The sequence below is a fragment of the Macaca mulatta genome, chromosome X, assembly GCF_049350105.2.
Source record: "Macaca mulatta isolate MMU2019108-1 chromosome X, T2T-MMU8v2.0, whole genome shotgun sequence".
Classification (NCBI taxonomy): domain Eukaryota; kingdom Metazoa; phylum Chordata; class Mammalia; order Primates; family Cercopithecidae; genus Macaca; species Macaca mulatta.
The window spans coordinates 3,533,264-3,551,162 of NC_133426.1; positions in this window are offsets into that span (position 1 = coordinate 3,533,264).

Consider the following 17,899-nt stretch of genomic DNA (forward strand, 5'->3'; position numbering starts at 1 on the left):
CAATGACATTAACAGTCAACTAACACATATTTTATATGTTATATGTATTATATACTGTGTTGTTACAATAAAGTAAGCTAGAGAAAAGGAAATATTATTAAGAAAATAATAAAGAAGAGGAAATATATTTACCATTCGTCAAGTAGAAGTGAATCATCGTAAATGTCTTCATCTTGTCGCCTTCACGTTGAGGAGGCTGAGGAGGAGAAGGAAGAGGAGGGATTGGTTTTGCTGTCTAAGGGATGTCTAAAGTCAGGAATCACCAGATGTTGGAGAAGATGCAGAGAAATATGGACGTGTTTACATTGTTGGTGGGAGTGTAAATTAGTCCAACCATTGTGGAAGACAGCGTGGCGATTTCTCAAGGATCTAGAATTAGAAATAACATTTGACCCAGTAATCCCATTACTGAGTATATACCCAAAGGATTATAAATCATTCTACTGTAAAGACACATGCACACGTATGTTTATTGTGGCACTATTCCCAGTAGCAAAGACTTGGAACCAACCCAAATGTGCATCAATGATAGACTGATTAAAGAAAATGTGGCACATGTACACCGTGGAATACTATACTGCCATACAAAAAGATGAGTTCATGTCTTTTGCAGGGACATGGATGAAGCTGGAAACCATCATTCTTAGCAAACTATCACAAGAACAGAAAACCAAACACTGCATGTTCTCATTCATGAGTGGGAGTTGAACAATGAGAACACATGGACACAGGAGGGGAACATCACACACCGGGGCCTGTCGGGAGGTGGAGGGCTAGGGGAGGAGCATTAGGAGAAATACCTAAGGCAGATGATGGGTTGATGGGTGCAGCAAACCACCATGACATGTGTATACCTATGTAACAAAACTGCACATTCTGCACATGTGCAGAACTTAAAGTAAAATAAATAAATAAATAAATAAATAAATAAATAAATAGGAAGAGCTTCCACGTATTACATTGGCTACTTCTTAACCTTGCCTTGGTATTTTTGAAGTACTTAAAATTTGAACCAAAATGTTGCTTGACTTATTATTATTATTATTTGAGACAATGTGTCACTCTGTCACCCAGGCTGGAGTGCAGTGGCGCCATCACAGCTCACTGCAGCCTTGACCAGGTTTGAGTTCAGGTGATCCTCCTAACTCAGCCTTCCAAGTAGCTGGGACTACATGTGCACACCACCACATCTGGCTGATGTTTGAGTTTTTTTTCTAAAGATGGGGGCCTCGCCATGTTGCCCAGGCTGGTCTAGAATTCCTGACCTCAAGCCATCCATCTGCCTCAGCCTCCCAAAGTGCTGGGATTACAAACGTGAGCCACTGCGCCTGGCCTGGACTTATTTTTAATCTGTGATGATAGACTATCAGCCATCTCAAATCCTTTATGAAGTTTGATATAGGACATACATGATGTTATAATGTTCAAACTAGTAGAACAGCCATGTAGGCTGCAGGAGAGTCTATGCCTGAAGAACTCCTGCTTTGGTGGATCAGGGTATTTTTGTTCTATCAGGCCCTTCCTTGAAGCTGATGCCTGGCCATCATCTCTATGTGGTTTGGTGTCGATGATCTTTGTGCTGCACACACACACTGTGCTGGACCCAGTCCATTTGATTTTTGACTATGCTGTTGTGATTATTAATTTTAGGCATCAACTTTAGCTTTCTGAGGGATGCTCAGATGGCTGGTGGGAAGGACATTGTTACCAGTTGTGCACCTGGGAGAGGGTTTCTGGAAGAGACTGGCCTTTGAATATGTGGACTGAGGAAGGCAGACCCACTCTCAGCAATGTGGGTGGGCATGATTCAGTCAGTACAGGGCCCGAGGTAGAACAAAACAACAGAGGAAAGGTGAATTTACTCTCTCTCTGGAGCTGGGACATCCATCTTCTCCTGCCCTCAGACATCAGAACTTCAGATTATCAGGAGAGAGAGCCTTCACATCTGGAACTGACACTAGTAACCTCCCAATAATCTGGGGATAACCTCCAGATTATTATTATAGTGTAACCTCCCAAAGCCCTTGACCTTGGACTGAGAGTTACACTGTGGGCTCCCTGGTTCTCAGCCTTCAGAAACAGCTGGAATTACAACACCAGCTTCTCTCTTTCTCTGACTTGCATATGGCAAGGCTTGGGACCTCTCAACCTCTGTAATAACTTCAGTCAATTCCCATAATAAATCTCTCTCTCTCTCTATCTATCTATCCTTTCATCTACCACATCCATCTATCCATCCTGTCTATTATCTCTCTATGTGTTTATTATCTATCTCTATTATTTATCATCTGTCTACTATCTATCCATCATCTGTCCATTATCTACCTATCTATCTCACTCATGTATCTATCATCTATCTATCTATATTCATAATCATCGTCTATCATATCTATCACCTGTCACATCTATCAATCTTCTATCTATCAATCATCTATCTATTATTTTTCTTTTCTTTTCTTTCTTTTCTTTTTTTTTTTTGAGACAGCGTCTCCCTCTGTCGCCCAGGCTGGAATGCAGTGGTGCAATATTGGCTCACTACAGCCTTCACCTCCTGGGTTCAAGTAATCCTCCTGTCTCAGCCTCCCGAGGAGCTGGGATTGCAGGCGCACACCATCATGCCCAGCTAATTTTTGTATTTTTAATAGAGATGGGGTTTCACTATGTTGGCCAGGCTGGTCTCAAACTCCTAGTCTCTAGTGATCCCCCTGCCTCAGCCTCCCAAAGTGCTGGGATTACAGGTGTGAGCCACCACGCCCAACCTCTATTTTTCTTAATGGTTCTGTTTCTCTGGATAATTCTGGCCAGGGAATTGAACAGTTTGTGCCAAATTTATCTACTCAGATGCATAAATGGAGATGGAGCAGCACATGTAGGTAGTCGTGTTACAGAGATAGATTTCTTTGGCAGGATATTTTGGTGTGTATGAATATGAGTTGGGCAGAGAGTATCAAATTCCCTCTTCTTGTGTTGAAGAATTATGACTGTAGGCATGTATAATTTGCAAAAATTATTTTGCAAATTTTTATCACTCTAAAAGGGTGATCTGCCTATCCAACATTGTTGATAGCACATTGTTGATTGTGGTTATAAGGCATCTCTTCTCATCCTTCCTTCTTTCTTCCTCCCTTTTCAAAACCATGATAAGGAATTTCAGCTGGTCAGCACCAAGGTAGAACTTACATGTTGATGAGGGTGTGTAGAATGTGTCTTTGAGTATCCAGAATGGTGGGATATGTACTACAAATTTCTGACTTGAAGTTTGGGGAAATGTCTTGATCTGCAAGAAGTTCCCACTTCTGGGTATTTACCCAAAGGAAAAGAAAAATAATTTAAAGAAGACACTTGCATTCGTATGTTTATCACAGCACTATTCACAATAGCAAAAATATAGAATCAACCTAAGTGTCCATCAACAGAGGACTGGATAAAGAAAATGTGGTATAGCTACACCATGGAATACTATACAGTCATAAAAAAGAGTAAAATAAGAGTAAAATATTGTCTTGTAGTAACACAGATGGAGCTGGAGGCCATTATCCTAATTGAAATAACTCAGAAACAGAAAGACAAATACTCCACGTTCTCACTTATAAGTGGGAGCTAAACAAAGTGTAGGTATGGACACAGAGAGTGGAATAATGGACACTAGGGACTCAGAAGTGTGGAAGTGGGTAGGGGCTGAGAAATTACCTACTGGGCACAGTGCTCACTATTTGGTTGATGGGTTCACTAAAAGCCCAGACTTCACTACTGCAAAATATGTGCATGTAAGTAACCTGCACTTGTACCCCTAAATATAGAAAACTTAAAAAGTTCTTAAAATAAAGGAAAATAGGGCTGGGCATGGTGGCTCACACCTGTAATCCCAGCATTTTGGGAGGCCCAGGTGGGTGGATCACGAGGTCAAGAGATCAAGACCATCCTGGCCAACATGGTGAAACTCCGTCTCTACTAAAAATATAAAAATTAGCTGGGCGTGGTGGCGTGCACCTGTATTCCCAGCTACTCAGGAGGCTGAGGCAGGAGAATCGCTTGAACCCGGGAGGCAGAGGTTGCAGTGAGCCGAGATTGCACCACTGCACTCCTGCCTGATGACAGAGCGAGACTCCGTCTTAAAATAAAATAAAATAAAATAAAATAAAGGAAAATAAAGAGTTGAAAAAGATGTATTGGAAGTCTCCTGCAGCCTTTACTTTCTGATGTTTTATGATTCCATAATCAATGAGTAGTTGTCAGAAGTTCATCAATGATGTGATGATTATTCACTTCGAAGCTGACATGGTGTGCAGGTTCCTGCCTGTTCTGGATGAGGCATTAGGGCTGCTGCCACCTGCTGTCAGGAGGACTTGACGGAAGGGTCATGAAAACAACTTTACTATTGAACTCATCAGTGCCTAAGGAGAAATATGAATCTTCCCCAGAAGTCAAATAGGAAAGATGCTTAGGGTATCTGTAGTTTTTACTCAGCTGTGCCTTGCTCCCCTTACAACAAGAAGATCTTTCTGTTGGCTTCAAAGGACTTCAAAAGCTTCAAAGAAGCCACACATGAGTGGGATCACAGATTCCAAAACAGTGATTATGTTCTTAATATTAAATGTTCAAATTCACAACGTATCACAGGATTGCAAGTCAAACAATGAGGTAACGTTTCTGCTCTATGGAATTGCAAAGAATCAAAAACCGTCTGATAAAGAGACGTCTGTGAGGAGTGAGGGTTTTAAGTGAAATGACCACAAATCAATTACATTTGGTGATCAGGCCAGTTTACAAACCAGTATTAATCACCCGTGAGTTAATTGGTTGACTCACTCTTTTGGTTGATTTATATGACCGCACATTCATCTTTTGGTGCAAAATGAGTCATGATATTATTGATTTTATTTGAAAAGGAGTGCTGGCAGCTGAATTTACAATAAGCATTCCTCGGGGAAATATTTCTCAAAGGCAGCATTTCTAGTTTCAAAATACTGAGATTTCAAACAGGAGAAGATTTAAGTGTGTGCACCATATTTTCATTGGTTTGATGACCATGACATTGAAAAGGAGGGTATTAGAAAGACGAAAAGCAACGTGGGACCTCTCCTGTGAAAATGCTGTGGGCTTCTGTGGAGTTGAGGATGTGCAGGGCATGGGGAGCAGGGCAGGAGCATTCTATAGCCACAGGGCCATGTCTCCATGGGATGCTTCCCTAGCCCAGACTCTTTTCTTCATGCCTTTATTCCAACTGACTTTGCATTCTAGTGGATAAAGCTTAGCTGTGACTCTCGTAATTATGTAAGGTCAGAGAAGTTCTTCTTGTTGGACTACTATTTCCAAAGATCTCCTTCCCAAGGGCTCTCGCCCCTAGGAAGCCTCCCCTTTCATAGGGAAGGAGGTCTTGATGGCACCATGAGGTTGAATGGGTGCAAAAGAAGAGGCACTGAGACACGGGAAGAGGGTTTCATTGCTTGCAAATATGTATCCCTATACATAATATAGGTTCAAATATTTCAACATATACATTTCATAGATTTACGTCACTCCATTATGTATTAAGTATATTATAAATATATTCAATATACTTTTATATTAATAACATATCTACTATATGTGTATTTTGGCATCATATCCAAAATATATACTATATATTATATATGATAAATCATAGTAATATAATATAATTATAATAATGCAATAGTTATATAACATAACATAATATGCAACATTATAATAAAATATATTGTATCATGTATTATATAACATGTAATAACATAGTAATCATTATATGATGTATGGTATAATCACAATATAATATAACAGTACAATTGCAATGTAATAATATAGTATTTATAACTTATATATTATGAGATATATTAATTATATTAATTATAACATAATATATTATATATTATATAATTTATTATATTTTATTTATATAAGTTATTCTATTATATAATTATATATTATCTTATTAATTAAGATATATAATATATGTTATAATTATATCTCACAATATAGGATACATATTTTGTACATTACATTTTATATAATTTATATAATTTTATATAATATATAATACATTATATTTTATTTATATAATATATATTTTATTTATATACTATATTATATTTTATATAATAATTCATATATTATATAAATATGTTTTATTTATGTAATAATACTTTAATATATCATATGAAACTATTATATATTTTATTTACATAATAGTTTATAATAACATATATATTTTTGATATACACATAATATAATAATTATAACATAACAATACACTTATTTATTCATTTCCTCATTGATTTATTTATTTGTTTACTTATTTATTATTATTTTTAGAGATGGAGACTCACTGTATTCCCCAAACTGGTCTGGAACTCCTGGCCTCAAATTGTCCTCCTGCCTTGTCCTACCAAAGCGTCGGGATTACAGGTGTGTGTCACTTTGCCCAGCCTAAGGTATAATTAGTAATTATAATATAATTAATTATATGATATAATTAATTAATATATCTAATTAATTAACACACTAGGGTTAATATAATATAATTAATTATAATATAATATATAATGTACATATATATATAAAATTCATAATGTTCATCTTTTGAGTGGTGCATTTACAGCACTTCCAGCATGGTCCTTCATTTTATTCTGCTATTTCTGGTCACAGCTGAGAATGCAGTCTCTGCCTCCGTCTCCACATGGTCTTCTCTTCTGTGTCTAGGTCTCTTCTTCTGTCTCTTAGAAGGATCCCTGTCATGGCATTTAGGGCCCATCCTCATCTAGGATGATCTCATCTCAAGAGCCTTCTCCTAATTATACCTGCGAAGACTGTGTTTCAAAAGTATAAGGTACCATTTACAGGTTCAGAACTGTAGGACATGAACATGTTTTGGAGTCACCATTCAACCCATTGCAGTTGTACCCAGTTCCTTCTGGAGGCTCTAGGGAAGGCTCCTTCCTGCCTCTCCTAGCTCCTGGGGGCTCCAGACATCCCTGGGCTTGTGGCCGCATCACTCCAGTCTCTGCCTCTCTACCTCATCTCAAGATTTTTCCCTTAATGGCATCTGCAAAGACCTCATTTCCAAATAAGGTCCAATTCCCAGGTTCTGGGGGCTAGGATGCAGATATAGCTTTTGAGGGGACTATAGTTCAATCCACTTCAATTGTAACCAGTTTCCTCCGGAGGCTCTAGAGGAGGGTCCTTCTTGCTTCTCCCAGCTCCTGGGGACTGCAGGCGTCCCTGGGCTTGTGGCTGCATCACTCTAGTCTCTGCCTCCATCTCCAACAGGGCCTCCTCCCCTCTGTGTCCTATCCTCTTTTTATAAGGACAGCAGTCACCCTAAATTCAAGACGATCTCATCTCAAGATCCTTAACTAATTACATCTGCAAAAACCCTATTTCCGAACAAGATCACATTCCCAGGTTGCAGGAAGACATGAATTTTTGTGTGGTCACTCTCCAACTCACCACATCCTCTCCACCTCTGGTACAACACGTATTTTTTCTTGCTGGTTCTCTTTTCAGAAAAGAGTAATTTGTATTTGTTCCATACCACAGCACTAAACACAGTGTCTAACCTGGAGTTTGACTTTAATAAAAGTGTGTTGATCAGTTAAATGTAGTTCAGTTTACGACTACAATTCAAAAAAGAACTGAAAGTGAATTTATTTAGAATTGCATGGTATCATTTTTGCGACTCTGAAGGGATTGATAGTTTTTTTCTGTTTCGTCTCTTAGAGACTAGAAGCAATGACACCTCAGCACTGAAGAGTTCACCTGCTGTCCATGTCTTGGTTTCTAATTATTATTTCCCGCTGAAAGGAACCATGGCTTCTTAGAGAAATGCCTAATATTATAGTTAATGCCTTTATAAGATAAAGAACTATGTAGACAGGACTGAGTCAGGGAAGGCCCAAGATAGTCGCAGATATCTTTTTAATCCAAAAATTAAGAAACTGCTCAAATGTCTGATCAAGACATTGAAAAGATACATGGGCCACCTTGAAAGGGCTTTAAACACACAAATATGGGACAAGTTGAGGAATAGAATTACTAAGGACAGTTATGCCTATTGAATACAATAAGAGCCCACAAGTCCATACTGATCATACATTGATCAATCCCTACACAAACACATAAGTAAATGTGAAGACTCCGTAGAAAAAAATGTAGAAAAATGACAGAATTGAAAATCACTATTTTGTATTTATCATGGTCAAAGTTGATTCTGGCAAGGTTCATCAATGGATGCTAAAATCTGGAGATGAGTGGAGTTTGATGAGGAACAGGACAGTTGCATAAGCTCAAAGTATTTTGCGCAAGTTATTAATTACGTAATGAAATTTGTAAGTATGCAGGGAGAAATGGGACAACGCTTTGACCGAGTGACTAAAGTTAGCGTAACTGATGTAGAGAAGATGGACAACAGGTGCCTCTGTATATGAATGATACCTGGGCAAGAACTCAGCCTACCTTGTGTGTCTTCCAGCCCAGATTTCATAACCGGATCTCATCACAAGGAAGCAAGTTGCAATCCCAACATTCTCTAAGATAAAGGCCTGTGGATAGAATTTCAAAAGAAGGTGAACATTCTGAATGTCAAGGTGAGGCTGAGGTGCTGTCCCAGATGAAGGAAGAATAAAGACCTGTGACCACTAAATGCAGTCTTTGGCTCTGGATTGGATCCTGTGGCCAGAAACAAACAAAAACACAAAAAAGCTACAGAACACGTTATTTGGGCAACGAATGAAATCAGGATATGGGTTGTACAGAGATAAAATATTGTACGAACATTCAATTTCTTGAATTTGGTAATTTTCTTTTTTTTTTGTTGACCTTCAATAGTTGTACATATCTTTTAGGGTACATGTGATGGTTTGGTTTCTGTGTACAGTGTGTAATGATCAAGTCAGAATAACTGGAGTATTCATCATCTCAAGTATTTACCACTTTTTGTGTTGGAAACATTGCAAATTTTCTCTTCTAGCTATTTTGAAAAATACAATAAATTATCATTAATCATAATTTCCCTACTGTACTATTGAACACTAGAACTTATTCCTTCTAACTGTATTTTTTCTAACTATAATTTTCCTGTGTTTAGGAGAATATCCTTGTTCTTAGGAAATAGACATTGAATTATTAACGTAATAAAGGTCTACGTGCACATATTTGTGTATACAATCAGAGAGTGATAAAGCAACTCCTGCAAAATGTTAAAAATTGGTTAATCTAGGTAAAAAGTGTATCGCAATTCTTTGCAACTTTTAAATTTTTGAACTTACTTCAAAATTTAAAAGTTCAAAAAAGTTTTTTTTTTTTTACTTTTTATTATTTTAATTAACATTAAAAAATATATATAATTGAAATAGAGGTCTCATCATGTTGCCCAGGCTGGTTTTGAACTCCTGGGCTCAAGCAATCCACCTGCCTTGGTCTCCCAAAGTGCTGGGATTAGAGGCGTGAGCCACCACAACTGCCTTCAACAAATTTTTGAAAACATTTTAAATAGTTTTGAAAATGTTTTAAAGCGCTGAAATAAATTTACCGTAGGGTAGACACTTCAGCTCAGTGGCTAACAGTCTTTTTTTGTAAAGTGTCAGGTATTAAACTTTTTGGGCTTTGTGGGACACACTGTTTTTGTCACAACTACTTAACTTTGATGTTGTAGCATGAAAGTAGCCATAGACTATACACAAACAAATGTGCATCGGTGTGTGCTAATAAAATGTTATGTAGGGACACTGGAAGTTGAATTTCACACAGTTTTTACGTGCATGAACCATTATTCTTCTTTTGTTTTTTTAAAACCATTTGAGGCCAGGCATGGTGGCTTACACCTGTAATTCCAGTACTTTGGGAGATCCAGTCAGCAAGATCACTTCAGCCCAGGAATTCGAGACCAGGCTGGGAACATGGTGAAACCCCATCTCTACTAAAAGAAAAATACAAAAAATTAGCTGGGCATGGTAGTGCACCTGTAGTCCTAGCTGCTCAGGAGGCTGAGGCAGGAGGATAGCTTGAGCCAGGGAAGCAGAGGTTGCAGTAAGTTATGAACATGCCACTGCACTCCAGCCTGTGCAACAGAGCAAGACCCTGTTTAAAAAAAACGTTTGAAATGTAAGTCTTTTCTTAGCTTGTGGGCAATTTGGTAATTTTCTTTTTTTTGTTGACCTTCAATAGTTGTACATAAAATAAATTTAAATATTTTTAAATTTAAAATAAACCAGGGACTATATTTGGCTGTACAGATGGATACATACGTAGGTAGATAGATAGATAAATGAAATAGATAGATAGATGATAGGCAGATAGAATAGCTATATAGATGATAGATCAATAGATAGATGGAATAGATTGAAAGATAGATACATAGATAGATGACAGATAGATATATAAAATAGCTAGATAGTTGATAAATAGATAGATGGATGGACTAGATAGACGACAGATGGAATATCTGGATAGATGATAGATAGATAGATACATCAATAGATGATAGGTGGAATAGACAGACAGGCAGATAGATAGATGGAATAGATAGATTAATAAATTGATAGATAATAGATTGATAGATTGATAGACAATAGATAGATATCGTTTACTGACCCTTAATTTTGAGGAAAAGTTTTTGGAATAAGTTTTATTCATCAAAATTTAAAAACTCTGCTTGTTTTATTATTATTTTGCACAACTCAGGATGGGAATGATGGTCTTATAGGATGTTTGGTAAGCTGGACTTTTTGTGGCTGACTCTACCCACTCACTCTCTAATTCTGCACACAGAACTGATGACTTTTTTCCTTTATCATAAGAGCTATCTCCTAATGAAATCACTGGCATTGCAGCTTTGCATTGGCCAGTTAGGACTGACTTTCATTTGCAGTATGTAAAACTTATAAATGTCAAGACCTCCCTTGCTTCCTCAATGTGTAACTAGTAATGCACACATGAATAATAAAATCGTCCATTATGCCAAGCAACCTTTGAATCACATTGCTCTTTGGACTCCTGTTGCCCCTTGGAAATGGAATTTCCACTTTTACCAGGAAAATCATGTATGTGATGCTCCTTCATGTGACTTGGAGACTTCTGTTTTTTTTTTTTTTTTTTTTTTTTTTTTAATTGAGATGGAATCTTTCTTACTCTGTTGCTCAGGCTGGGGTGCAGTGGCACAATCTTGGTTCACTGCAACCTCCGTCTCCCGGGTTCGAGTGATTCTCCTGCCTCAGCCTCTTGAGTAGCTGGGACTACAGATGGCCAGGTGGCCACCACCATGCCCGGTTAACTTTTTGTAGTTTTAGTAGAGACGGGGTTTCACTGCATTGGCCAGGCTGGTCTCGAACTCCTCACCTCAGGTGATTCACCCACCTTGGCCTCCCAAAGTGCTGGGATTACAGGCGTGAGCCACCGTGCCTGGCCCTAGACTTCTGTTTTAATAATGAATGATGACCATTATGTGTGACCAGAGTTGGATTTGAAGGGGATAACAAGAATACATGTGGAGAGATGAATTGCAGACAGGCAATCCTTCCTAATTGGCCATGGGCTTCCCCTTTGCCTTGCATGAAGGTGCACTTACTGACAATACTCTCATAGGCTAGAGGGGTCTTGTAATCCACTTAGAATCCGTGCAAGATCCTGCAGAGCCAATGCATTCTATTTCTCTACATTTTAAATTTTTAATAGAAAGACACTTTGTGGTTTAAGACAATGAGTTGCATTGGCTTCATTTCTCAAAGCTGAAAATGCACAGTGCGTTGCCCCGTGGTCTTGCTTCTGTAATTGGGTCTGTCTCAAAACAAACAGAGCTGAGCAGCATCAAATGTTACTACAACTGAGCGGGTTTCCCTTTACAGGTGCACGCTTATTGTTTAGTTTCCTCTCTCAAAATATTTCTCCATCTCTGTTATTTGTCAAAAATATATACAGAAAAGGATCACTGGGGAATTGAACTTCAAAAGAACAAACAAGGTAGATCTGAGTTTTTATGGCATCTGCCACCCTGAAGGCGCTGGAGAAGGATTGCGGCCACAGGTAGTGTCACGCTGGTATTCTGTGAAGTCGCTTTGTCACAGAGTGTAGGGGCACCATTTCTTCTTTAATTCATTTGTCAAAACTGCATCCAATTGTTTCACCAATGCAGCCAATAAACCAACTCTTTCTTTTCTCCTCTTATTTCTATTTTAAATATTTTTCTGAATAAATAGCTTGATGGAAAAATTCACAGCAGGAGATGGCTATTTAAATATAGAACAGAGAGATGCAGGTAATTCTATATGAATTTATGGCAACAGCTAATTTAATAGTCTAGAAGATTTAATACATTCACATGATTTGAAAGTATTATTTTAAAAGTTAAGGCACTAATTTCCTTGAGTAAATTTTCCCTTCCTTCCCTTCCTTCCTTCCTTCTTTCCTTCCTTCCTTCCTTCCTTCCTTCCTTCCTTCCTTCCTTCCTTCCTTCCTTCCTCCCCCTTCCCTCTTTCCTTCCTTTTTTCCTTCCTTCCTTTCTTCCTTCTTTCCTTTCCTTCTTTTTCTTCCTTCCTTCCTTTCTTCCTTCTTTCCTTTCCTTCTTTTTCTTCCTTCCTTCCTTTCTTCCTTCTTTCCTTTCCTTCTTTTTCTTCCTTCCTTCCTTTCTTCCTTCTTTCCTTTCCTTCTTTTTCTTCCTTCCTTCCTTTCTTCCTCCCTCCCTCCCTTCCTTTCCTTTCCTTTCCCTTCCTTCCTTCCTTCCTCCTTCCCTTCCCTTCTCCTTCCTTCCTTCCTTCCTTCCTTCCTTCCTTCCTTCCTTCCTTCCTTCCTTCCTTCCTTCCTTCCCTCCCTCCCTCCCTCCCTCTCTCTCTCTCTCTCTCTCTCTCTCTCTCTTTCTTTCTTTCTTTCTTTCTTTCTTTCTTTCTTTCTTTCTTTCTTTCTTTCTTTCTTTCTTTCTTTCTTTCCTACTTTCTTGGCAGGGTCTTACTGTCATCCAGGCTGGAGTGCAGTGGTGTGATCACAACTCATTGCAGCCTTGAACTCCTGGGCTCAAGCGATCCTCCCCACTCAGCCTCCTGGGTAGCTGGGATTATAGGTGCACACTTCAACGTCCAGCTAATTTTTTGTAGAGATGGGGTCTCGATATGTTGCCCAGGTTGGTTTTGAACTCCTGGGCTCAAGCAATCTGCCTGTCTCAGCCTCTCAAAGTGCTAGGATTACAGGTGTGAGCCATGGCACCCAGGCTCTGTAGGTAAAATTGCAACATGAAAATACATATTCAAATATAGACAACTATTCTTTATGTTAATGAAGAGAAATGGAGCTGCAGATGTTACAGCATGGTTAATTAAACGTTATTTTGATTTTATCTTTATTAATACTTCAATTAATGATTTGTTCCTCATGGAATATTTTCCCTTTAATTTAATTAATTTTACTTTATAAGTAATAATTGTTTTCATCCTCTGAGGAAACAGCTATTAATTAGACAAGAGAGGGGCATAGGTATCCTACACCTGGAAACGTGAAGTGGGGAATTCTTTGGCGATAAAGAAATAGCTGTTTGTTTAAAAAGTTATTTTATTTTCCCAGTTTTTATAGAGACAGGGTCTTGTGATCTTGCCCAGGCTGATCTTAAACTCTTGGCTTCAAGCAATCCTCCCACCTTAGCCTCCCAAAGCACTGAGATTACAGGCATGAGCCACAAAGAATAGTTTTCTTTGCAAACTGCTCAGTAAAAAACAGGTTCAGCTCAAAATATGAAGTTCTCCTAGAAGGAAATTCAAGATACTAAGCTGTATGTTTATGGTGTCTTCCCATCAAACAATGAACAGAGAAACAAAAGACAATGTATTTGAAATAAAATATATTTTCAAGTCTTCATATATTCCTTAACTCTTGAGTGGTAAAGATTACTTTGTGATTGGAGTAGAAGAATTTCCCTCTCCTCCGTGTCTTCTCTAGTTTTCTAAGGCTGAAGTAATTCACATAAGAGAAATGACCTCTGAAGAGGAATATTGTTGCGGTTTCCTGGAAGGGGTTGGTCACAGACAACTCCAGCATAACACCTCATACGTATGGCCAGAGCAATGAATACAAAGGCTATAGGCATCATCCCAACCCCTTAATAGGATGCAGTGATTGGACAAGGATGACACCGGCACAAGAAATGTCTAGCTGCACTTGGGGAGGGATTGATGGTCATAGCCAGTATCTGTGGAATGCTTTAACTATTACCAGACACTGGCACCCACTTCCTGGTTCATCCTGACCACACATGTGTGTGGTGGCTGTGCCTGGATCCCATTTACAGACGAGGCATCTGAGTTATGGAAGGTTGTGTTAGATGCCCAGGAACATACAGATGAACACAGCGAGAACTGAAGTCAGGTCTTTGGATTCCTTGTCTAACCAAGTGTTAAGACAAAGGTAAGAAATTTGGAACAGTTTTAGGGGCACTAAAAAGCACTCTCCTTATGTTTACACTATTTTAATGTTACTCTCAACAAAATGGCTTTGCAGCTGGCCTCTTCAACCTACTCTGTCTCTTTCTCTTTCCTCTCTCCCTTCTGTCCTTCTCTCCCTCCCTCCTCCTTTTTCCTTCTGCTCTCTTTCCCTCCTTCTTTCTTTCCCTTACTTTCTCTTTCTTTCTTTCTCTCTCTTTCTTTCTTTCTTTCTTTCTCTCTCTTTCTTTCTTCTTTCTTTTCCTTCCATCTTCCTTCCTTCCCTCTCTTTCTCCCACCTTCCCTCCCTCCTTCCTTCCTTTCTTTCCTTCTTTCTTTTCCAGTCTTCTTTCTTCTTTCTTCTTTCTTCCTTTTTTCTTTCCTTTTTCCTCCCTTCCTCTCTATTTCTTTCCTTCATTTCTTTCTTTTTTCTTCCATGCTTCTTCCCTCCCTCCCTCTCTCCCTCCTTTTGTTCTTTATTCTTTTCCACCCCTCTTTTTTCTTTCTTGTTTCTTTTCTCCTTTCTTTCCTTCTTTATTTCTTCCTTCCCCTCTTTCTGCTCTCTCTGCCCTTCCTTCCTTTCTTGCTCTTCTTTCTTTCCATCTTCTCCTTCCTTCCTTCTTTCCTTCCTTCCTTCCTTCCTTCCTTCCTTCCCTCCTTTCTTCCTGTTAAATAATAGCTTTATTGAAATTTAATCATCATACCATAAAAATCATCTGTTAAAGTACACTGTTGAATGGTTTTTAGTGTATTCACAGTTGTGCATTCATCACCCCTATCTAATTTTAGAACATTTTCATCACTTTGTATAGAAATCCCTTACTTGTTAGCAGAGAAGATATTTGTTTATGGGATGTTAGGAGGTAGGTCCTCCCAAGTGGTGGGAATGACTAGAGTGAAGGACTCTGTGAGCACTCCTAGGGTGAGCACTCCTAGGGTGCTTTGGAAAGAGCAGACAGAGTGTCTAGGGTACACAGTGATGTTTCAGGCATTCTAAGCTTTAGATTTTGGGGATAATTAAATTGCATCAGGGAGAATGAACAATGCCTCCTGTGTAAAGGCATAACGCCCACCTGAGGGCCAAGTGTTTTGGCTTACACCTATAATCCCAATACTTTGGGAGGTCGAGGCAGGAGGATTGCTTGAGACCAGCAGTTCAAGACCAGACTGGGCAACATAACCAGACCTCTCTACAAAAAATTAAAAACCTTAGCTGCCACATGGTGTGGTGGCATGTGTCTTTAGTCCCAGCTATTTGGGAGGCTGAGGTGGGAGGATCACTTGAACCCAGGAGTACAAGGGTGCAGTGAGCTATGACTGCAGCACTGCACTCTAGCCTGGGTGACAGAGTGAGACCCTGCCTCTGAAAACATCCACATAAATAGGTAATATTATAAAATAACTTATAGATCACAACTACAGTATCAATTGGGCACAATGGAGATAATGACATTAAGTTCTACCCCTGAGGACTGCTTTACTTCCTTGTTTTGACTGTTCAAGTTGTTTTGGTCATTAGGTCTATCTCATTAGGGTTGTAGAGTCAAATGATGATGTGTTAAAGACACATGGATTATTTATCCTCTGTGTGGTTGAGACCTGCATGCAAAATTAGGTTCATTTGTTTCATTTTACTTTGTTTTAATCATTGCTTTTTATAAAAAATGAATTTTTTTTTTTAATTTTGAGGGAATGGTACATTTACATTCAGTGGTAGGAAACGATACATAGAGGTTGCCTGTACCTTCCATCCTAATTCCCAAATGGTGACATTTTGCATAACTGTTGTACAGTGTCGCAACCAGAAAAGTGACACTGATACAATCCATTGACCTTATTCATATTCCATCAGTTTCACTGGTAATAATTTTTATGTGTTTGTGTGTCTTTATGTCTTTACAGTTTTACTACTTAGAGACTCATATAATTACCACTACAATCAAGAAACAGGGCAGTTGCATTATGAGGGTCTCTCATATTGCCTTTTGATAACCAACCCCCAACACCTTCCTTTGTTTTTAATTACATTCTGTCATTTACTTTTCAAAATAGCCACACACCCCAACATTGTGGTTTTACAGGCAAAACAAATAGCAGAATTAACTCCTTTTTAATTTGAATCCAAGTAACTTATTTCCCAGTTTTACTTGGTCTACCTCATATATTGTTAAGTAGTCTACGTTCAGTAGAATCCAGGAAGTATTTGTTCAGTGTTTTTTTTTTTTTTTTTTTTTTTTTTTGAGACGAAGTCTTGCTCTGTCACCCAGGCTGGAGTGCAATGATGTGATCATAGCTCACTGCATCTTCAAATTCCTGGGCTCAAGCGATCCTCCTGCTTCAGCCTCCCAAGAAGCTGAGACCACAGGCATGCAGCACCGCGGCCGGCTAATTTTTAAATTTTCAGTAGAGATGAGGTATTGCTATATTGACCAGGCTGGTCATGAACTCCTAACCTCAAGCAATTCTCCCACCTTTGCACCCAAAGTGCTGGGACTACAGGTGTGAGCCATTGTGCCCAGACTATTCAGTATTTTTGTGTACCAACACTTTACAGGGAATTGTGGAAGACAGATTTAAGAAATCAAAAAACTTAGAAAATATCTGAGAAAATAAAACTCGCTTGTATGAAACTAAATATTTTGGTATTATGGGCCAATCATGACTATCAATGGCAATAAAAAGCATTATCCATATCACATATCTACGGGCTATGTTCCAATCTTGTCATGCAGTTGAAACATAATTTACTTATTTATGTCCTATTTCTTTTACACCGTCATTTCTCAGTCTCCATGGAAAATTGGTTCTAGGACTCCTCATGCGTATCAAAATTTGAAGATGCTCAAGTTTCTTTTATAAAATGACATGATATTTGCATACAACCTATGCACATCCTCTTGTATACTTTAAGTCATCTCTAGATTCCTTAAAATACCAAACACAATGTAAAAGCTACTGTATTGTTTAGGGATTAGTGACAAGAAAAAGAAAAGTCTATACATGTTCAGTACAGACCCCCTTTTTTTTCCTGAATATTTTTGATCCCAGGTTGGTCGAATTCACAGATATGGAACCCTGGAATACAAAGGTCTGACTATACATCAGGTATGGTTGAACTTGAGGCAATGAACAACAGAAGTCAGAAGGAATAAGATGGAAAGGCAATAAATGGACAATAAATTCTGCTCTGCTTTTTCTCTGATCCACTACAATGGAAACCAGCCTCACTAGTATAAGAATAGTACAAATGAATATCCATAGAAATCTTTAAAATGTTTACAAATCACCTCTGTGTCAATTTGTAATTTAATCTTTTTTAGGGAAAAATATAGATATGTTTTACTTTAAGTTCTGGGATACATGTGCAGAACATGCAGATTTGTTGCACAGGTATACACGTGCCATGGTGGTTTGCTGCACCTATCAACCCATCATCTAGGTTTTAAGCCCCACATACATTAGCTATTTGTCCTAATGCTATCCCTCCC